Consider the following 23,254-nt stretch of genomic DNA (forward strand, 5'->3'; position numbering starts at 1 on the left):
TTGATCATGATTTAGAAGGTTTGAGTTCAAGACAATTCATGCATGTTATGTTTTGGAAGTTTTAAGTTGAATTTTGAACAATTGGCTTACTTTTGGGCCTTGATTTATTGAAATGATCCTTAATTCTTGATGTTTTACAAGTTCAGTCAAGTTTTACAAAGTTTTGGCCCAAAAGGATGTGTTTTGATGCTTTGAAAATAGATTTTGAACTTGACTAAGTAATCTGAAAATTTCAGAATCCTGCATCCTCGCTTGAGCGACAGAATCTACGCTCGAGCGACCACTCTTTGTTTTGTACTTTCGCTCGAACGACTCAAAGTTGGCTTGAGCATAAAATTCGAGCTCCCAGGACTTTACAAACATGGGTCGTGGCTCGAGCTACAGAACTTGCGCTCAAGCGACCACCCTTATTTTTTATTCTTCGCTCGAGTGTAGGAAATTGCGCTCGAGCGTAAAATGAGAGCTCCCAAAAGTTTTACATAATTTTTTAGACTCCTCAAGCGACCAAAGTTGTGCTTGAGCGAAGACCCTGTTTTCAAAAATTCAACTAAGTGTTACAACTTATATTTTGGCATCCTCATTGCATCTTAGGCATTCCTAAGCCTTAATTAAGACATGATAATGAGGATAGGGATTAGAAACACACCAAGATAGAAAAAGAAACAAGTTAAGTGTTTTCTGAATGTGTGTTTCAATGTGTATTCATTATGTATTGTGTAGGTTATGCATCGTAGACTATCTAATCCGTCTACCATATTTGTTCTGCTATTGGAGCCATCTGTGAGTGTGGTGATATCGTTTGGAAATACTCTAGAATCCAGTCAGACGTCCCTTATCCTCTGATTCTACCTGAAAAATGGATGAATACTCCGGTCGGGGGTGCCGGAATTAGCACTCCGATAGACAAGTTAGTATTCTCTTTCTAGTTTACTTTTATTTCAAGTTATTTCGTGTATTCTCACATACCTTCCTTTTAGCTAATGTTCCTCCTTTTATAATGCTCTTCTAGGGCCCACCTTATGATTTATGGAAATCCGACCAAGACAGCTGGGCCCTCATTTACGCTGTATCACCTTTAACATACTCGGGTATAAAAGTAATATCACTCGGCTGAGGCATCCACAGTTAGTTGGCCCTTGAGAGCTGACTTGCAAATGGCTCCAAATTGTAGCTTTTTATATTCGGCCACCACAATTGCCCCCCAAACATCCGAGTTCAGATTAAGATGATCAGCATGTTTGGTCGATTTTGGCTTTCAAGTCGGGCAAACCCTTGAAAGTCGGAAATACGGCGGTTGCACTCCTTTTGGTACTGATTCGTCAAAACATATGCCATGTCACAATCATTTCAACTTCCCGCCCCTTCGCGTTTGACAATCATTTAATGTTTGATTTGAAAACTGTCCTTTCGTATTATTATTATTTTTTTAGCTCAAGAGACTTACGACCTTCTCTAGCATCCCTTTCATCAACCTCCTTTGCGACCTCTGTGATTTCGTTTTCTACTATTCATCTCCTCCAACCTGTAAGTTCCCCTTTCTTTTTTCATTCAGTTCTCGTTCCGGTCTCTTGTTTGTTTTGTTTTGTTTTTATTTAGTATACATTTGGTTCGTATTCCGTTTTTGATGGTGAGAAATTTGAAAGCCTTCCTCTCAGAGGAACGAGTCTCAGCCTTCCGTCCACATTTTTCCATTCCAGACGATGTACACCTGTCTCTTGTCACAGACAGTGTGTTGGACATGGAACGGGCTGATACAAACACCATTATTTTCCCCCTTTTGTCCATCGCTAAGAGTGGAGTCTGATTTCCTCTCCATCCCTTTCGTGGGTCGGTCATGAGTTGTTGAGGTCTTATTCCCTCCCAACCTAATGTGAATTTCTACCGCATAGTCATGGGAATCGTAGAGTTGAATTGGCAATTAGGACTTAACTTAGGAATCTCAGCTATTCGGCACTGTTACGTGATCGCGAAGTCGTCCGGTCGACAGGGCCGTTATTTTCTGAGAGGTAAAGACATTGATCATCACTTGGTGACCATGCTTGCCATCTCAGGAAAGAGGGTTGATGATGTTATAGTCGCCGTCACAAGTAATTAGGAATTCGACGAAGGAGAGAATCGCTAAGACCTAGTGCCGAGGCAAAAAGGGGAGCCAAGTGGCTAACTAGATTGTTATGATATTATTTTTGTAAACTTTGAATTCAGCGTAAATCTTTTATTGATCTAAGATTGTCGTGCAGGTAACGAGTTAAAAAGGGCGTTGGCATTTGCAGTCGAAGTTGTTCTTGCGCAAGTGAAGATTGCTTTTAACTATAAAAGCCGCTCCAAATTTCAAGGGCAAGGGCGCGTAACCCATGTTCTATTAAGATACGACCCCACCTACGCTACCTTCTCGGGTGCTAACCATATTCCCGTGCCGAGAGGCAAACAACATCTGACTACACTTATATTCCCTAGTTTCAAAAGCCTAAAGGATATTGGTGTTGACAGTTCTGACGCTGACGAACCAATCGCCGAAGACGCACAATCCGATGACCGTGTAGAATAATAATTGAATTCGAAAGTTGAATTGGCTTTGGAGCATATCAACCTGCTTGATTAAGCCGACCAACCATCTACCTCTGGCTAAGCAAACCTCTCAGCCCCAGAGGATGACATTTTCATCGGTTTAGAAAATCTCCCTGGGGCCGAATCCGAGGCTAAAGAAATAAGCAGAGAGTCCCTTGCTCATTTCGCTAGGAGGCGTAATACTAAGAAGATGGCTGCCAGGAGGTAGGCTGGTGATTCTGGGTCGAGCCAAATCACTCCAACACGCCAAGCCCCTAGAGAAGAAACGGCCCTCGAAATGATGGAAGTTTTATATGTTTCAAAGGAGCCCCAACAAATCGTGGAAGTCGATTCTTCTGGGAAGAAACGTCAAGCTGAGATCGTCTCCGATCTAATTGAAGCGCTAGCAGATAAACGGCAAATGATTGAGATGCCATATTCCATTGAAGAACTATCTGAGCCATTTTTCATCCAACCTAAGGATGAAAAATGCGGCGGTTCTATCCAGTGGATCGGCCATCAAAGATCATGTTGTGGCTTTGAGTGTGGCTTCGGCTCTTTCTCTGCCAGCTGATAAGACCACCTTCCGCACCGAACCAGATGTCGTATCTATTGTTCTGGCAGCATCGTCGGCCATATTAGTAAGTTTTGATCCCTTGGATCATATGAATTGTTTTTAATGCTGACTAATAAGTCCTGGTTTGTTGTTTTTGTGAAGCAGCAGGGAGAATTACCAAGATCGGTCGTCGTCACTACGACGCAGTAGAGAGACTCAGCCTTCTTGAGGGCTAGCTCGAAGCTGAGAAGGGGAAGGCCATGGTTGCAATTGTCAATTTGGCTGTGGCAACGGCCAAGGCTGAATCCAAAATCGTGAAGGCTGAAGAAGAGAAGATGAGGGCTGTTGCTATGCAAAAAAAAGCTCAAAATGCCGATCAGTTGTGTAAGGATACTGAAGATCGAGCGAACTTGCTAGACAGCTCCCTGAAATCGGCATAAGAAGAAGTTTCTCGGTTGAAGGCTGATCTTGAAGCTGAAAAAAAGGCAAGGAAGATCCCTGAGATGGAAACAACCAAAGACTTTGATGCCGGCCATCTGAAGGCCAAGGAGATGTACACTGATGAAGTCTTGAGGTTCGAGAATCAAGGCTTCAAGCATGGATGGCTAAAGGCTTTGGAGGCCGTTAAGGTGACTCTCGATCAGCCGATTCCTTATGAACAACTGGAAGTCGAACCGCTGGAATCGGATCTAGAGGAGTTGGACTTTTGATCAGTGGTTTTCTAATGAACAACCATTATTGGTTTTTGTTAGCTTTGTTTTACAAGTTTTTTTAGCGCTTTATTTTAGACGTAAGGCATTTTTATGTATAAAGTGGTTGTACGCAATATAGTTTATTAATGAAAATGTCTGTTTTGTTAATGAATGAAAATCATTATTGGTAATGAAAATGTCCATTTCGTTAACAAAACTGTGTCATATCAATTGAGATCAGAACCTTTTCATCTTAATTCGGCAAAATGCTTGAAGATAAGCCAAATACATTCATAAATTTGCCTTTGCCCCAGCTGATCACGGAGCATAACCGCCGAATGTACAGACTAAACGTTCATGGGATTAGATGGGGCATTGTCTTTATTCGGCACACTGCTTGCAGGTAAGCCGAATATATTCATAAGTCTTTCATATCAATTGAGATCATAACCTTTTCATCGTAATTCGGCACACTGTTTGCATATAAGCTGAATATATTCATAAGTTTGCCCTTACTCCAGCTGATCACTAAGCATAACCGCCGAATGCACGGACTAAACATTTATAAGATTGGATGGGGCATTGCCTTTATTCGACACACTACTTGCAGGTAAGCCAAATATATTCATAAGTCTTCCATATCAATTGAGATCATAACCTTTTCGTCGTAATTCGGCATACTGCTTACAGATAAGCTGAATATATTCATAAGTCTGCCCTTGCCCTAGCTGATCACTAATCATAACCGCTGAATGTACGAACTAAACGTTCATGGGATTAGATGGGGCATTGCCTTTGTTTGGCACACTGCTTGCAGGTAAGCCGAATATATTCATAAGTCTGCCATATCAATTGAGATCATAACCTTTTCATTATAACTCAACCACATTACTTGCAGATAAGTTGAATATATTCATAAGTCTGCCATTGCCCCAGCTGATCAAAGCATAGCCGCTGAATGTACGGACAAAATGTTCATGGAACAAATAGGACATTGAATTTATTCGACAAAATGCCTTCGTAAATGCTGCAACCACAATTAATAAGCGGGGGCTAGGCCAAGCGCGCGCGGGGCTTGTATTGGCGTTAAATATGTTCTGCTCAAATATAGCGGAGTGTGAGAGGGAAAAAAGCGTTGTGTCATCCTGAGGAGATTCATATGTCAAGAAAAGTATTCTTTAATAGCAGAGGGAAGGGCAGGACGCTAGCTGAGTTAGATTTAGAAATGAACCGAGGGGCTGGTGGTAAACCCACGTGAACGGGTAATAGGACGTCGGAAGAGCATGAAAGGCGTTGCTCCCCCTGTCGATACAGTAGGTCTCCACGAGAGAGACAGCAGCGAGGGAGCTCCAGGGCTGGGGATGCACATGCCTTACCACAAAACGAAACCAGCAGCAGGTCACTGCGCCTGTTGCGTTTTTCAATTTTTGTTGGGAATAAATCGATGAATAAAGTAGACTCAATCATCCGTGATCTGAACGTGGCAGTAGAGTTTACGCGACAAATTTTTCCTCTCGAAGTCCAACAATCAATGGTCGGTCGGCCTGATTACGAAATTTTTCGAGATGGCATCCATGGAGCGATTAAAGGACTGTACACTTCCTACGAGATCGGTATGCGCCTTCGTGCCTTGCGAAGAGAGATCGAATAGAAAGATGGCCACATTCAGGGCTTGGAGCGCCGCGCAGAAAAGGCGAAAAGTGAGCTGAAAAAGACCAAGGCAGCCGAGTCTTATTTGGCAGGTCAGACGAACCCGGTGGTGATGGACAGGGTAAACTAATGCTTGCTCGATCATACCGTAGCCGATCAAGATACGACAAGAATGTTTGCACAGGAGGCGATAAGAACACAGGCCTATAATCAAGACTTTTTTTACGGTAGAAAAATCGGTATCCAAAAGACAAAGGAGAAGTTGGCGGATGATATTTGTCGATGCAAGTATCGCGATTTTAAGAATGGATGGACCAAGGCTCTGCAAGCCGTGGGTGTAGATTTGGCGCCACCACTACTCCAGAATTACAAGTTTCCTTTCAAAGCTTACGACGCTGAAAAAACTGACGACGAAGGGGGTGTCAAGTCGGAGAAAACTTAGATATCAAGAAACATATTGTATTTTTGAATTTGTCAGAAGCCATGTACTTTTACCTCTTTGATGAAAGAAATAAGTGTTTGTTACATTGCTTTGTTTAATGTTTGTATCAACTTGTGTGATAATTGCATATTTGTTGACCCACGCTATTGTATTGCTAAATGCAAAGGGCGTTCCGAATTCATAATATTACTCTGCCATTCGTGGTCATGCACGAATTGCATTTCGAATTAGGAATCTTTCTGTTGGTCAATCGTGATATCCACGAATGGCGTTCCAAATTCGGAAGATCATTCGGCCCGAACGTGATATCCACGAACGGTGCTCTGAATTCAGAGTCTTTGTGTTGGCCATTCGTGATATCCACAAAGGGCGCTCCGAATTCTAAGGCTTATTGGCCCAAACGCGATATCCACGAAGGGTGCTCCAAATTCGGAGTCTTTGTGTTAGCCATTCGTGATATCCACGATGGGCGCTCCGAATTTGGAGTCTTTGAGTTGGCCATTCGTGATATCCACGTTCAAATTCGGAGGCTTATTCGGCCTAAACGTGATATCCACGAAGGATGCTTCAAAGTCAGAGTCTTTGTTGGCTAATCGTGATATCCACGAAAGGCGCTCCAAATTCGGAGGCTTATTCGGCCCAAACGTGATATCTATGAAGGGCGTTCAGAATTCAAAGACTTATTTAGCCCAAACGTGATATCTACGAAGGGCGCTCCGAATTCAGAGTCTTTGTTAGCCAATCGTGATATCCATAAAAGGCGCTTCGAATTCGGAGGCTTATTCGGTCCAAACATGATATCCACGAAGGGTGCTTCGAATTCGGAGACTTTCATGATTCATCCATTATTAACGAGACGGCGATAAAAAGGGTATTGCATTACGAAATTTGTAAATGTGTACATATATGTTAGGATAACAACAAAAATTAGATACAAACTAGCGCGTCATGCAAATTGGCTTAGTGATAAAATTTGCGCAAATATATGGAATTCCAGGGGCATGACAAACTTCTACCAGCCATGTCTGAAAGCCAATATACCCATGTTCCGACAATTGAATCAATTTGATAAGGACCGTCCTTGTTGAGGACTAATTTACCGTCTATTGGATTCTTAGTAACAGGAAACACTTTCTTAAGGGCTAGTTCTCCAGATGTATAACGACGCAATTGCGCGCACTGGTTATATGACTTGGTGAGCTGTTGCTAATACCGCGCCATGCACGCAAGAGCACGATCTCGGCGTTCTTCAATCAAAGTCAGATCAAAGGCTAACATAATATCATTACGACCCATGTCAAAAACCTTGGATTTCAGTGTTGGCAAGCCGATTTCGAGAGGGATAATTGCTTGTGTCCCAAAGCATAAAACAAATGGTGTTTCTCCAGTAGATCGCCTTGGAGTAGTGCGATGAGCCTACAACACACTGGGCAATTCTTCAACCCACATGCCTATGGTTTTTTCCAATCGTTTCTTGATGCTGTCCAAGATCACTTTATTAGAGGCCTCAGCCTGACCGTTGCGTTGTGAATATGCCGACGACGAAAAGTAGGGCCAGATACCATATATGTTGCATAACTCCCGATCGATGCCACAATCGAATTGGGTGTCATTGTCGGAGATTAATGCTCTCGGTATGCCGAATTGTTATGATGTTTTTCCATACAAAACGTCTAACATCAACATCTTGAATATGTGTTAATGCCTCTGCTTTGACCCACTTTGTAAAATAATCTGTTGCGACAATCAAGAATCGTTTGTTCCCTGGAGCCCGCAGCAATGGTCTGACGATATCAAGTCTTCATTGAGTGAACGACTAAGGACTAGTAATGGAGTTTAATTCTTTGGTAGGCAGATGAGTTAAGGGGGAAAACTTTTAGCATTGTTTGCACTTCTTTACATGATTCTCGGCATCCGTTCGCATGGTCGGCCAATAATACCCTTGCATTACGGCTTTGTGGGCCAATGAGGGTCCTCCAGAATGAGCACCACAGCTACCCTTATATATTTCGGCCAAGAGTTCCTCAACCTTATTTGGGTGAACACATTCTAGGTATGGCCCAGAGAGAGATTTTTTATAAAACTTTCCCCTCAGATCCAGATAGTATCGCAAGGTTTTATTTCGCATCTTGCGGGTTTCTTTCTTATCCGTTGGGAGCTATTCTGAGGAAAGGAATGCAGCAATAGGGTCCATCCAACTTGGCCCTAGTTCAATGATGTTAATTTAAACTGGTTTAGAAGAGGTGATACTCGACTTTGGGATGAACCCTACTTCGATTGTTCGTTTAACTTCTGAGTTAATGGCGGAGAATAGGCGAGCGAGGGCATCCGCATGCGTGTTATGATCCCGGGTTATCTTATTCAACTCGTGGTGGTAGAATTTTGTGAGCAAGGAATTCGCCATTTTCATGTAGGCTGCCATGCATTCATTTTTAGCTGCATACTCCCCTTTCAACTGGTTAATTCCTAATTTCAAGTCACAAAAAACAAGTAACCACCGTGCACCAAGGTGAAGTGCGTTACGAAGGCCAATTAGCAATGCTTTGTATTCGGTCTCGTTATCTGATGCGTCAAAGCCCAGTTTGACCCCTTTAAGGGTCATGATCACCACGCTTGCCCCGTTGCCACGTTGGTTGGATGATCCGTCATAGAACATCTGCCAAATGTCTCTAACATATATTCGCCTGTCAGGTTTAGGTTGCACTTGATCGAACTTTAAGTCGATATGGCATCCCGTGAATGCGGCTACAAAGTTGGCGAGCACTTGTCTTTTGATGGTCGTTCTAGGCAAAAACTAGATATCATACTGGCCAAGTTTCAAAGCCCATTTCAAGACTCGCTGTAGACGAGCCCTTGGGCCCCATGCTACAGTTCGGACTCGATTTGTTTGTCGGTTCTTAATCTGATCTTGCAAAGTGCAATGCAAGACTGATAAATCACCGAAGAGTCCAAATCCGGCAAATCGTTTTGGAAAACAGATTTGTAGGAAGAAGTGCCAAACATGGACTGCTTCGCCAGATACAAAGTCGCCACCTAAATATTTTTTATGGGGGAATTTAGGAAACCCTTACTCGTTTGCCTAAGGCCACGTGTCCGTCATCACCAAAGTTGCCTCGGCTTGAGAACTTGGGTACGATTGGGGAAGGTCAGCTATGAGCACCCCTGCTTGCCCGATCCGAAGATCGGCCTCTACTAACTATGATATCTAGTTTTGAAAACGTTATGTATTCTTATTCCGGTTAATTAGCTAATCTTACTACGTGATGCGCACAACACAAAAGTATAGACTAGATCGCCTAATTTGGAACGAAGCATTGCATGTTCGTTTTGTTTGAAAAATGGTTTGAAGTTTGCTACTCGCAAGTAGGCCAAAACACGGATTTCAATGAGTTGTTCCAACTCAAACAATCCAACCTTCACCCACAGGCATTCAGGCAGATATATCACATAAGCATATAGCCGCATGGTAAGCATGCTGTCATGTTAGCATTCACACTCATGCGAGATGCTAAAGCATAAATACTTACAGCGTACTCCGAGCCAAAACAAAGAACATGTTAGCAATCAAATGCATGATCCAAGTCCATGTTAAGTGGCTAATGCATCGCACACAAAATGTAACTAGAATAGGCTCGGCTAATCCTAGGATGGCATGTGGAATGCAACAAGTAACACGTATTCAAGTTAGATTTGAAATACTATGCAGTTAGCATGATGTGCCGAGCCCGGTGCGTGCAATACTGATGAATGAATGCACGCATGCATAGCATAAGGTATGCTAGATTAAATATGCCCTAATACTAACCATCAAAGCAGGTGAGTAAAAGGGAGAAAGAAGTGGAGGTTGGGAGACATGCACACACGCACCCACACTTATTACACAGTTATGCTCTCTTTCGGAGAGACCGAATGAATAATACAAATTAATTAACCTATAAGCTAATTGAATATTACAACACTTAACTAATTAATGAATCAATTAAGCTACCGAAAGCAGTAAAAGGCCTCGGGAAGAGGGATGCACGCATGCTCGGATTGGCTTCGCCCGGAAATCCATCACCATGCACAAGTTGCCTCTGTTGGCACTGTTTTTCTCCTCTGAGATTTGCATAAATCCCAAGGATGCTTCAGAATCACTCCCTGGTCATCAACCATGTTAAAGTGGTCATCGACCATTTGTTGATCTCTCGGCCATCCATATTTAGTCGGTCGGCACTGAGAATGGTCGGCCGACCATGTATTCCTGCAGAATCCTGTTTTGATAGCAGCAGAGGGCAAACATGGCATGGCAATGCATTTCAGGCAAATGTGTGCACCAACACCCTCCTTATCATGTTCATGACTCAAAGGAGGATGGTCCTCGACCCTTGGGCCACCAATCGTGCATTTCAATGCGTGATGGTCCAAGAAGTCAAGTTATGCATTTTGATATCAAATAAAATGCAAACCAAATAAACATATAAGGCCTAACCTCTATCACTTGATCAAGAGACAAGGCATGCATGCTCAATGCAATGCAACCTAGGCATGTGAGCTAAGTATGCACCATGAAATGCAAGCAACAAAACCTTGTGCAATAGGCACATGAGCTAAACAAGTAAGCATACAAGGCATATAACAACAATGCTAATGGCAAACATGCAATAACATGTGAGGGAACTAGCATGGAGACATGCAAAGTAACTTAGCCAAGGAAATGCATGCCAAATGCAAAGTGACTCAAGCATGCAACACATGCGATAGGCCAAGTATGTGACAACACACAAGGCGAGCATGCAACAACATGCAAACAATGGACTTATACCAATTTGGGCAGCTCTCAAATAAGCCCAAGACAGTGGCCAAATGCTAAGGAAATGAGGGCCAAAATACACACAAACATACATGCACACACGGTTCAAAACTTAAGCATCAAAGAGCAACTTTTAAGCACACTTAAAAGGGACAAACATAGACATATGGCATGCATACTAAGCTCTGAAAATCATGTTATAAAGGTGCCAAACCAAGTAATCAAGACAAGCCAAGCATGCAACAATGTCCAAGACTCAAGGGGGGGCTTAAACCAAAGCTATATGAAGCAAGCCCCAAAGGGCCAGGAGGACCTAAAACAGGTCCAATGCAGGTCTAAACAAGACCAAAGACGCACCTAGATGGCATCTAAATGGTCTAAACATGGAAGCATACATAAAGGTCCAAACATGGAGCATAAGACACAAGCCTTTTAAAGCATTAAAGGGGCATCAAATGCAAGCATACAAGCATACCACAAGGACTGAAATGATGCTATAAGTGGTGCCAAACCCCTAAAACAAGCAAGTAAAGCATGCTAGAGGGGTCAACACTTAAGGCTCACAAAGGGGGGTTACATGGTAGCTATACAAATCAAAGCATCGATGACCCGAGCAACCAAAAAAAGACCTTGGGCACACTAAAACATGCATAAAAACTTCACAAAGCTAGGCCAAAACAGGTAAGCATAGTGGTCTAAATGCTAGGCACATGTTAAGGCAATTCATGGCACTACAAGACAAGTATGCTAAGCATGCATGGTGTGTCTAAACCAATTAAAAACAGCGCTATATCATGGCAAAATAAGCACAAATAACACTTAAGACATGGCCAACATGCACTTAAACAAGATGCTCACACATGAGGCTAAAATGGCCAACATTGAAGGCAACAAGGAGAGGGGATGGCCCTCTCCTTCTTAGGACCTTAAAGCACCATCCCCATCATTGAAATCCCTCTGGATTTCAGTGGTGAGGAGACCAAAACAAGGTGGTCCCGGAGCTCACCGAAATAGCACAAAAATGGGACCAAACAAGGCCTAAGAGGGGTCAAACAACCCCAAACACCAACACAACCTTAAACAACTATTTTAAGCACTTAAAATCAGAACTTTTGTATGTTATAAGTTAAGCTTAAAAAAAGATGCAAGGATGGCTAAAAGCCTATGCAAAAATGGGGTATTTAAAAGGAAAGTTCTTACCCTTGTAGACCTCTTCAAGAACAATGCTCCAGCAACCTTCCTTAGCTTGAATCCACTCAAGAACTTCAAGAACACCCCTTTGGCTCCTCAACAACCAAGGTATAGTGTAATGGTAGGTGTCTTAGTGCAAAACTAAGAACAAACACACACAAAGGCAAAAAGAGAGAGAGATATAGAGATGGATAGATACACTATGCAAAACCCTAATCTCAGAGCTCTCTAGAACTTTTTTTGTAACCCTTGAGAAGGGAGGAGAAGGCCTCCCTTTATAGAGGATCACTCTTGCAAAGCTTACAAAACAAGCTAAGCAAGAGTGAAATCCCTCCATACACGTGTGTGGAGGGGGTGCAAAGTGGGTGCCAGCTAGCACAGCTGACACAAAATATCTGCCAAAAGCAAATGCACAGTGGTCGGCCAGCCAGAAATGCCAAATTGACCAAATAAATGGTCGACCGACCATCAATAATGCCGACTGGCCAAACATTTGGCCGATGGCAATAAAACAGTGGCCGGTGGCCTCAAGCTATGGCCGGTGAGGTGTGGGGATGGCCAACAAGCCATTCCTTGCCCTCTAAAGCAAAAACACAAGTGTTTGGTGCAAAACCAAACACAAAACAGTCGAGTCGAGAGATCCTGAGGCAAGGCGCGTGGCCGAGACCTCCGGGAACTCAAGACGAACACAAACATAGATGATCACCGAGTGTTCAGACGGTGACGTCCAAGTCTTGAGGACGGTAAAAAATGGGGTGTCTACACTCGCCCTGATGCTTCCTCGCTACAGAGCGTTAATCGGAAGGGTAATCCGTTACTACCCCTATGGTATGAACTTGAAAATAGTGCATCAACTTTCTTGTAGCCCTCACGAGAGCAAAGATGAGCTTTTCCAGTGGTAGATATCGTGTTTCGGCGTCAACCATTGCCGTGCTTACTTAGTAAATTGGTCGTTGCTCCCCAAGTTCTTCTGTTAGTAGCACGACACTGACTGTCCGTTGGGATACCACCAAGTACAAAATGTGCGGATCGCTTGCCGATGGGGTTGCCAAGAGTGGTACTAATCGGAGATAAGTTTTCAAGTCATCCAGCGCAGCCTGGCACTCAGAGGTCCACTCAAATGCTTTGCCCTGCCGAAGTGTGTGAAAGAATTGTCGGCAACGGTCTGAGGAACGGCTAATAAACCTATTCAGGGTGGCGGCCATTCCCATTAACTTAAAAAATTCTTTGATTGATTGAGGGGAGCTGTCACGACCCAAACCCGCCCCTATGGGTTTAGCACCATAACCGGCCAGTAATCTGTGATTACCGAAGGCCTGCTTAATATTCAAACAATAATATAGAGTACAGGGGCATGACGGAAGTCAAAACAGTAAATAGACAATGTCCAATGAGCTGTGACTCCGAAACGAGTATGGCCTTTCATTGGTGTCACTTTCACAAAAACGTGATCACCTACTTCATACTCTTTGTCTTGCCTTCGGACATCCGCATAACTTTTTTGTCGGCTCTGCGCGGTTTTCAGTCTCTGTTGGATCAGTTTTACTTTTTCTGTAGTTTCATACACAATCTCGGGCCCAAGCAAAGGCCCATCTCCAACTTCTGCCCAGCAAATCGGAGATCTACATTTTTTGCCATATAATGCCTCGAAAGGCGCCATACCAATACTTGAATGAAAACAGTTATTGTAGGCGAATTCAGCCAATGGTAAATGGCTTTCCCAATTTCCCTAAAAGTCAAAGACACACATTCTCAACAAATCCTTCAGAGTCTGGATGGTCCTTTCTGACTGGACTGGCAATCTGTTTGAGGATGGTATGCACTACTCAATCTTAGTTCAGTACCCAATGCTGTTTGCAGACTTTGCCAAAATCTCGATGTAAACTTTGAGTCCCTATCAGAAACAATGGGCACAAGTACTCCATGCAGTCTAACAATTTCATCCATATAGATTACAGCCAATTTGTCTGCATTATAAATTGTTTTGACGAGTAAGAAGTGGGCAGATTTAGTCAGTCTATCAACAATAACCCAAATTGAGTCCATACCTTTACTGGAGCGAGGTAAACCAATGATGAAATCCATGGTAATATGTTCCCATTTCCACTCCGGTATCGGTAGGGGTTGCAGTAAGCCTGCCGGTCGTTGATGTTCGGCTTTAACTTGTTGGCAATGAAGACATTTTGATACAAAATCAGCAATTTCTTTCTTCATTCCCGGCCACCAAAAATTCAATTTCAAGTCTTGGTACATTTTCGTATTCCCTGGATAGATAGACAATTTTGAATTGTGGCCGTCTTGCAAAACTCTTCTTTTCAGTTCAGAATCATTCGGTACACATAATCTTTCCTGGAATTTCAACACATTGTTCTCAAATAGGAAATTCGACCTCGGTTTGGATTCCCGTACATCGATGATCTTCTTCAAGAAGTCATCCTGTTGTTGTTTCTCTTTAATCTCTTCGATCAGTGCCGGTTGAGCAGAAATAGCAGCTATTGTTCTGCCTTGTTCTCGCAAAATAATCTCAATTTCAGATTTCTCAAGGTCACAAAGCAACTCTTTCTATCCGGTGAGTAAACAGGCTAAGTTTCCAATCGATTTCCGACTCAGTGCATCGGCAACGGTGTTAGCTTTTCCCGGATGATACAAAATCTGCAGATCATAATCTTTTATCTGTTCTAACCATCTTCGCTGCCTCATATTCAGTTTCTTCTGTGTGAAGAAGTATTTCAAACTCTTGTGGTCTGTATACACCTCACATGTTTTCCCATAAAGGTAGTGACGCTCGATTTTCAATGCGAACACTACTGCAGCAAGTTCTAAATCATGGGTCGGGTAGTTCTTTCCATGTGGTCTCAGTTGTCGGGAAGCATAGGCAATAACTCTCCCATTCTACATTAAAACACATCCCAAACCCTTATGAGAAGCATCACTAAAAATGGTAAAACCATCCATACCTGAAGGTAGGGTAAGAACCGGTGCAGTCACAAGTCGAGTTTTCAACTCTTGGAATGCTGATTCCCTTTGGTCAGTCCAGTCAAATGATATCCCCTTCTGAGTCAACTGTGTCAGTGGTAAGGCAATTTTGGAGAAGTTTTTGACAAATCTTCTGTAATACCCGGCTAACCCCAAAAAGCTTCGGACTTCTGTAATATTTGTTGGTCTAGGCCAATTTACCACGGCTTCAACTTTCTGTGGGTCAACTGAAATGCCATCTCTACTAATAACATGTCCCAAAAACATAACATGATCAAGCCAAAATTCACATTTAGACAGTTTAGCATACAGTTTCTGTTCTCTTAAGGTCTGTAAGGCAAGTCTCAGATGATGTTCATGTTCTTCTCTACTTTTAGAATAAATCAGAATGTCGTCTATAAATACAACAATAAAGTCATCGATGAATGGTTTAAAAATTTTGTTCATAAGGTCCATAAATGCAGCAGGTGCATTGGTAACTCCAGAAGGCATAACTAGGAATTCGTATTGTCCATACCTCGTTCGAAAAGCAGTTTTGTCAATGTCCTCTGGTTTAACTTTCAGTTGATGATATCCAGATCTGAGATCAATCTTAGAGAACACTTGAGCACCCTGTAACTGATCAAATAAGTCATCAATACGCGGCAATGGATATTTATTTTTCACGGTCACCTTGTTCAGTTCGCGGTAGTCGATACAAAGTCTCAGTGAGCCGTCTTTCTTTTTCACAAATAAGACTGGCACGCCCCATGGCGAAGTACTGTGCCTGATGAACTTCTTATCTAACAGTTCTTGCAGTTACACTTTCAATTCTTTCAGTTCAATCGGAGCCATTCGGTAAAGAGCTTTAGATACTGGCTGTGTGCCCGAAATCACATCAACGGTGAACTCAATCTCCCTGTCAATCAAATCCCCTGGCAGACCATCTAGAAAAACATCTGGGAATTCTCTGACTATAGGAATATTGTTCACATCAGTATTATCATCAGTAGGTACGGTCAATACAGAACATAGGTACCCTTTACACCCCTTTCTAATCAGTTTACAAACTTTCATAGATGAAATCAGATATGGGGGAGGTACTACTCCTACTCCGTTAAATACAAATTCGAGCAGTCCGGGTGGGCGGAAAACTACTTGCTTCGTTACACAGTCTATGGTAGCATGATATTTCGTTAACCAGTCCATCCCCAATATTACATCAAAATGGTCAATGTTCAATGGCAGTAAATCAATATACAAATGTGCCTTTCCAACAATAATTTCATATGTAGGGTACATATAAGCACAAGTCACAGATCCCCCAACAGGTGAAGATACAGCTAACAAGTAATTCATGGGTTCCAATGGTCTATTCAATTTTCGCGAAAAAGCATGCGATACATATGAATGTGTAGACCCCGAATTAATCAGTACATAAGCATTTTGAGTACAAATTGAGAGGATACCTGACACGACGGTCTCGGTATTTTGTACGTCTCCCGGTACGAGTGCGAACACTTGGCCTTGCCTCATAGGCTCTTTTTCAGTAGCTTTAGGGTTGGGTTTCGGTGGAGCAGTTGATGCTACGGCGCTTGGTGCAGCTTTACTATTGCCCTGAGGAATGGAAGGGCAATCTTTGACCATGTGGCCCACCTTGCCATACCTGTAACAAGCAACCTGAAAGTTTATAACAAACCCCTTTGTGTTTCTTACCACATTCAGAACAGGGCAGTATGGAACCACTTCCCTGACTAGAGCTTGTGGTTGACCCTGAGTTTTGCTTTTTGATCAGTGGGTTGTTTCTGCCTTTCTTGAATTTAAAACCCCGTTTTTTCCCGTGCCACTCAGTTGCGGGTGTTTCAGTCTGTTTCAAAGCTTCAATATTTGCTTCGGCCATAATGGCTCGGTCAAGAACATCCACATATTTCAGTAACTTTAGCACATTGATTCTGTCCAGTATTTCTACATTGAGGCCACCTTCAAACTTCCTGGCCTTCTTGTAGTCGGTGTCCACCATGTGTGGTGCATATCTAGCAAGTTTGGTGAACTTTGTTTCATATTCTGCGACAGACATGGTGCCTTGTTTCAGTTGTTCAAATTCAGTCACTTTTCTGTCCCTGACACACTGTGGGAAGTATTTCTCGAAGAAGGCTCCCTTAAACTAAGCCCAATCCGTAGCAATATTGGTGTCACAGACCAGCATCTACCACCTTCTAGCTTCTTCTTGTAAGGTGAAGGTAGCTAGCAACACTTTATGTGCTTCAGAGCACGGAAACACTTCAAGCAATTTTTCTGTTTCAAGAACCCAAGCTTCAGCCTTTAAGGGTTCAAGGCCTCCCTGAAAGAATGGCGGTTTCATCTTACTAAATTTATGTGTCAGAGCTATGATATCATCATTAATAGGTGGCTCTGGTTGTACTGGAGGAGGTGGGGGCTGTTGGTTCTGTTGTTGTTCTAGTCTTTCAGTTAGTAGTTCCACCATTCTCTCAAACCTCGCCATTCTTGCCTCAGAGGATTCAGTTTCATCAACATTTCTTGCGTTGTTCATCTCACTATAGGCAGTTATAACAATTATAAACATAGGCAGTTGCATACTTAGATAGATTATCACATTAACAGTTATATTCATGTCTTAGCCACACACACTTATCATGCTCATGTAATGCCCTAATCACTTTTCTAGGACATCCTATAGCTCATTTGGACACGTGTGTGCGGTATAACTCGTGGTTAAGTATCACTCTGATACCGCTCTGATACCACTCTGTCACGATCCAAACCCGCCCCTATGGGTTTAGCACCGTAACCGGCCAGTAATCCGTGATTACCGAAGGCCTGCTTAACAGTCAAACAATAATATAGAGTACATGGGCATGGCGGAAGCCAAAACAGTAAATAGACAATGTCCAATGAGCTGTGACAGTCTGTATGCAAAAAGACTTTTTATATAGATTCACATTCAGAAACAAAATAGTATGTACAATATATACAATCATTCAAGACAGGGACTTAATCCCTATTAGAACAGTACAGTACAGCAACATTTAGTTTATATAGATTATAAACAAAAAGGGGAAATCTAAAACTCCGAAGCAGCCTCAGCTTGAACGGGTCAAGAACCTCGAAGTGAGGCACAAAGGTTGGCTTGACAAAACTGGAGTTTACCCTGACGCTTCTAGCAACGGTCCGGTGCCTGTACATCTACATATATATATGAGTAGTGAGCTAAAGCCCAATGAATAACGTAATGCGTAAAGAGGTTAAGAATGAGTGTCCTTTTAGTATTGAAAACAGTCAATTGATTCAGTATATCAGTCATTTAGTCATAACAGTCATATGTGGTACATCCAATAGCAGAACAATACAGTAAACAGTAGATCTTGAAAGACCAAACAAGCAATGATGGCCATCAGTAATGGTTCCAAACATGGGAACCGACAGAGATCTCTGTAACAGTAGCAGTAACAGTAACAGTAACAGTAATTGCTAAGGATGCCATAATACAGTTTAGAATAAAGAACAAACATTCATTCAGTTAACAGTAAACAATTCAATTGATCATTCAGAAAATATTCATTTTCGAACATATCTTTACAACATTGTTACTCATAGAGTTATGGGATACAGATAAGCTAGTACGCGTCCTTGGTTGCCAACCCTACACAGTTACAGAGTGGACACACACTAAGCTACACAGTTGGGAAAAAATAGTAACTTAATCCCTAGTTTGACTCGGTGTGGTTCTACATCAATATCCTCATTAAGATGTCTTAAATTAGGCCTAGGAATGCCTAGGATGGAATGAGGATGCAAAGATGTACTTTAAAAATATTTTCAGAAAACAGAGTTCCCGCTCGAGCGTCACTTACCCCGCTCGAGCGGATATGCAAACAAAAGTCTCAGCTCGAGCGTAAGATTTCCCGCTCGAGTGGACTGCAAAAGTACTGGATGTGTGAAAATCACGCTCGATTGGGCGCTCGACACCCGCTGGAGCCTGTGACACAAGTTCTCGCTCAAGCGTCCAATACCCTGCTCGAGCGGACTGCAAAACAGTGCAAAGTGCTGGGAGCACGAATTTCACGCTCGAGCGCCAGTCACTCCGCTCGAGCGTGAGTCCAAAATCTGGAAATTCCAAATTCGAACCTCAAGCTCAAAACCAAGTTTCAATGTACCAAATTCGATCCATTTGGGCTAATTTTCTGGAAAACACTTCAAAACCCATAGTATAACATGTTTCAAAGATCAATTTGAGAAATCAAAGCCCAAAGGTAGTTCAATTAAATCCAAGTTCAAATCAATTTTCATGAACATAACTCAAACATGACATGCAAGCGTTTAAACCAATTCAAAGCTTCAATTACATGCTCTAATGAGCTAATTCTCCAGAAACAAGATGAATTCATGGTCCAATGCAAAAATATGGACATGCATGAGGAATTTCATGAACAATAACTTCAAAACTCAAGAATGGCAACATGCATGCATGATTTGAGCTACAATTCAACATGCTAGAACCAAATCATGACTTAGCTCTTCAATATGACATGAACCATGCAAGAACCAACTTAAAGACACAATTAAGAGGTTGAATTCCTCACCTAAGTCTTCATTTTAAGGTATGGAAGTTCTATTCTTGCAATCTTCCTACAATTTCTTCAAGTCTCCAAGCAAATATGAGATGAAATCAATCTCTCTCTCCTATCTCTCTCTCTAGTCGGCTATAGCAAGGAAAAATGGCTGAGCAAATGTGTGTCTAAGTGCATTCAAGCCTCACTATGTTTGGTGTAGTGGCCCACTAGGATGGCATGTTGGTAATTAAGCCAACTATTGCAATTTATCCTTATTTAATCTAATTAAATCATACCAAATCACATTTCAAATAAATATGCCATAAAATCACATGAATTATGATTAACACATATCACTAATCAATTTCAGATTCGGCTGCCGATAAGGCCTTCAATTTGCAGTTTAAAGCATAAAACACGAACAAATAATTTAACAGTCAACAGATAGATATGCATTCAAACTAGCACAATCAATCAATCAGTTTAGTGATTTCAGTTAATTCAGTCAATTATCATAATCAGTCTCAGTTTAACAGTGATTAGTGGTTTATCAGTAAACAGTGGTGAGGGTTGTCACAGGAGCCAAGTTCTAGAATTGCTGAGATCTGCCTCGGGTTGGCCTCTATTCCACGATAGTTGACAATATAGCCGAGAAACTTGCCGAATCCGATGCCGAATGCACATTTCGCGGCGTTCAATTTCATTTTGTACTTTCGTAGAATGCTGAAGGTTTCTGCTAAATCGGCTAGATGAGCGTGCTTTTCCTTGGATTTCACCACCGTTTCATTGATGTATACTTCTATGGTGTGGCCTAGTTGTTCCATGAACATAGTGGTAACCAATCTTTGGTAAGTTGCCCCGTATTCTTCAGCCTGTAGGACATGACCTTGTAGCAATAAATTCCCCTTGGGGTGAGGAATGCGGTCTTTTCCTGATCCTTCGGATGCATGACAATTTGGTGATAACCTCTGTAGGTGTCCAAGAAACTTATACGTTGATGATATACCGTTGCGTCTACAAGTTGGTCGATTATGGGAAGAAGAAAACAATCCTTAGGACAAGCCTTGTTCAAATTCATAAAATCTACACAGACACGCTAAGATCCACTCTTCTTCTTTACAACCACAGTATTGGACAACCAAGTGGGGTAAGTTACTTCACGAATTGCCACAGCATCAAGCAATTTGTCAACTTCATTAACAATAGCCGATGCATGCTCCACGGCTGACCGTCAACTTTTCTAAATGATTGGTTTGAATTTTGGATCAACGTTTAAACGATGCTAAGCCACGCCTGGATCCACCTCCGACATTTTGTATGGTATCTATGCAAACACGTCGAGATTGTCGAGTAAGAAGGAAACCAAATCATGTCTGTCAACTTCATTCAGGGAAATGTCCATAATGAAGAATTTGTTAGGCTCTCATTGATTTCGATCCGGTCAAGGTCTTCAGTTGCCTTTTTGCTGGGGGTTTTCTTAATGTCCTCGAGGCTCTCTCGATCCAGTATTTCAATCGAGTTCACTTCCAGCTCCTTTGGCTTCTTTACGGCAACAATGAGATCGAATGGTTATGTCGATTTCTGAGAACCCCGAATTTGCTCGATGTCATACTCAGTTAGAAAGCGGAGAAGTTGATAGTAGATGCTCAGCACGGTTTGCATAATATGCAACCAAGTCCTTCCCATAATGAGATTGTATGGTGACAGGAGTTTTACGACCAGAAATTCTACGTCTATTGATCTGGTACCTGCCCGTACTGGTAATGTGATCTTACTTAAGGGATATTCTGGGTTAGCGTTGAAGCCGAATAATGGGTAATCGGCCAATAACAGATCCAAATTAGTGAAGCCGAGTTTCACGAACGTCTTGTAATACATTATTTCTGAGGTGCTTCCCTGATCGATGAGAACACGCTCAACTGTGAATCTATTCACGCGTAGCTCGATGATAAGAGGATCAGTGTGGGGGATAGTTTTTTCATATAGGTTGGTGTCATCAAAGCTAATCTTGCCAATTTCATGGGGATGTTTGGCTGGTGTGATTGGCTTGGGCAGGCTAGGTTACAACTGAATTGTATGCAGCTCGGCTGACTACAGTAGGCTGTATATCATGTAGATCACACCAAGTGGGGGTGAATCTGTCCGTAGGGCTACTGTGTTCGATGGATTTTTCTTTCGGATGTGTTGCACCGGCCGACCGTCTTGTACCAATTCCTCCAGGTGGTCCTTTAGTGCATAACAACTATCAGTATCATGGCCATGGTCCTTGTGATATTCGCACCGCTTATCCGTTCTCCTTGTATCAGAAGGCCTCATCATCTTGGACGGCCATTTAAAGAATGGAAGATGTTAGACTTTGGACAAGATCTTACTGACCGGCTCCACTAATTCCGTATACTTATTGTCTGAATGTCTCGTGCCCCTGTTATCCACTTGATATTGTTCGTTTGAACGATACGAACATTGGTTGCTTGAACAGCGCAAATCGAGCTGGTTGTCTGGTTTAGCTCGAGTCCGAGGTTTGGGGCTCCTTAATGGCACGACGCTTATCAGCTGAACCAAACCAGATGGAGCCAATTTAATGGCTTTCTGTCCGACCTTGACGCGTAGGGCATCGTCTTTCACCTTATAATATTCTTCAACTTTCTTCATTAGCACCCAAACTATTTTCGAAGGTCGTCTGGTCAATGAACTGCGGAGAGGACTATCATGATGTAATCTCATCTTAAAAGTGGTAATGACCATGGAATTATTGCAGGCATCATCCACCAAGTTGAAACATTCCTAATAATGCGCTGAATACTCATGGAGGATATCTTCTAGTTTAATTTGCATTGCCCAGAGAGAGTTGGCTTGCTTTGGCTGAACTTTGTTGGTAATGAATCTTGCCCTGAAGGATTTTTGGAGTTGATGAAAGCATCTTATTGACGCCGACTCCAGTTTATAGTACTAGCTCACGGCCAACGGTCCTAGGCTGCTTGGAAACATTCGACACATGAGGGCTTCATCATCAGCATGCAACGTCATCGCTTGTTTATAATGACGAATATGGTTAATGGGATCTAATTTTTCGTCGTATGGGGTGAATGTTGGTGCTTTGAACTTTTTAGGCCGCACTGCCTTTGCAATGCGTCGTACAAAAGGGTTGTATCTATCCTCTTCATCCAAATTATCACTTTCTTTCTCCTGCTTGTGTCATACATGTGGACTTCCTTCGGATGAGCTAGATACATCTACTCGCCCATTGTTTTTGGGTTCCTGAGATGGTGAGTCGGAATCACTGCCCTTATTATGTTTCTGAAGTTATCGTCGTCAATCATCTTTCTTTTTTTCAGAGGATCGACCCCGGTCATGGCGTGTGGCCTATTGGGATTTGACTAACTCCACGGCCAATTCCTTACGCAGACATTCGTTCTCAACAATCATATCTTCTAGACGCTGTTCATTTAGTTTTGCTTGATCCATGATTGTTTGAACAGTTTTCTACACAGAAGTTGAGTGAGAAGTTTGAGCTACTGGGTCGAAGTTCAAGGCCCGTTGCGCGGTGATATTCTCCGGTCCAAGCATGTTTCTTGGAGTAATGGCATCTCTTGGTGTAACATCGTCAGCAACTATCGAAGGATCTTCTGTCACGCCTACTATGGACGCACTTAAGCATTCCCACAGACGGCACCAATTGTGGTGATGTGGTTTGGAAATACTCCAGAATCCAGTCAAATGTCCCTAATCCTCTGATTGCTACCTGAAAAAGAAATGAACACTTCGATCGGGGGTGCCGGAATTAGCACTTTGACGGACAAGTTAGTATTCTCTCTCTAGTTTACTTCTATTTCAAGTTATTCCGTTTATTCTCACATACCT

At 42.4% G+C, this 23,254-nt stretch overlaps 1 long non-coding RNA gene across 2 annotated transcripts in view; it reads left to right on the forward strand.

Annotated features, from left to right (window-relative positions):
• The window catches only part of LOC114273165 (uncharacterized), a 44,317-nt gene that overhangs the window by 15,457 nt on the left and 5,606 nt on the right, over positions 1-23,254 (forward strand). The window lies entirely within an intron of this gene.

This window comes from Camellia sinensis, chromosome 1 (assembly GCF_055761805.1).
Source record: "Camellia sinensis isolate YWXY chromosome 1, ASM5576180v1, whole genome shotgun sequence".
In the NCBI taxonomy this organism is placed as follows: domain Eukaryota; kingdom Viridiplantae; phylum Streptophyta; class Magnoliopsida; order Ericales; family Theaceae; genus Camellia; species Camellia sinensis.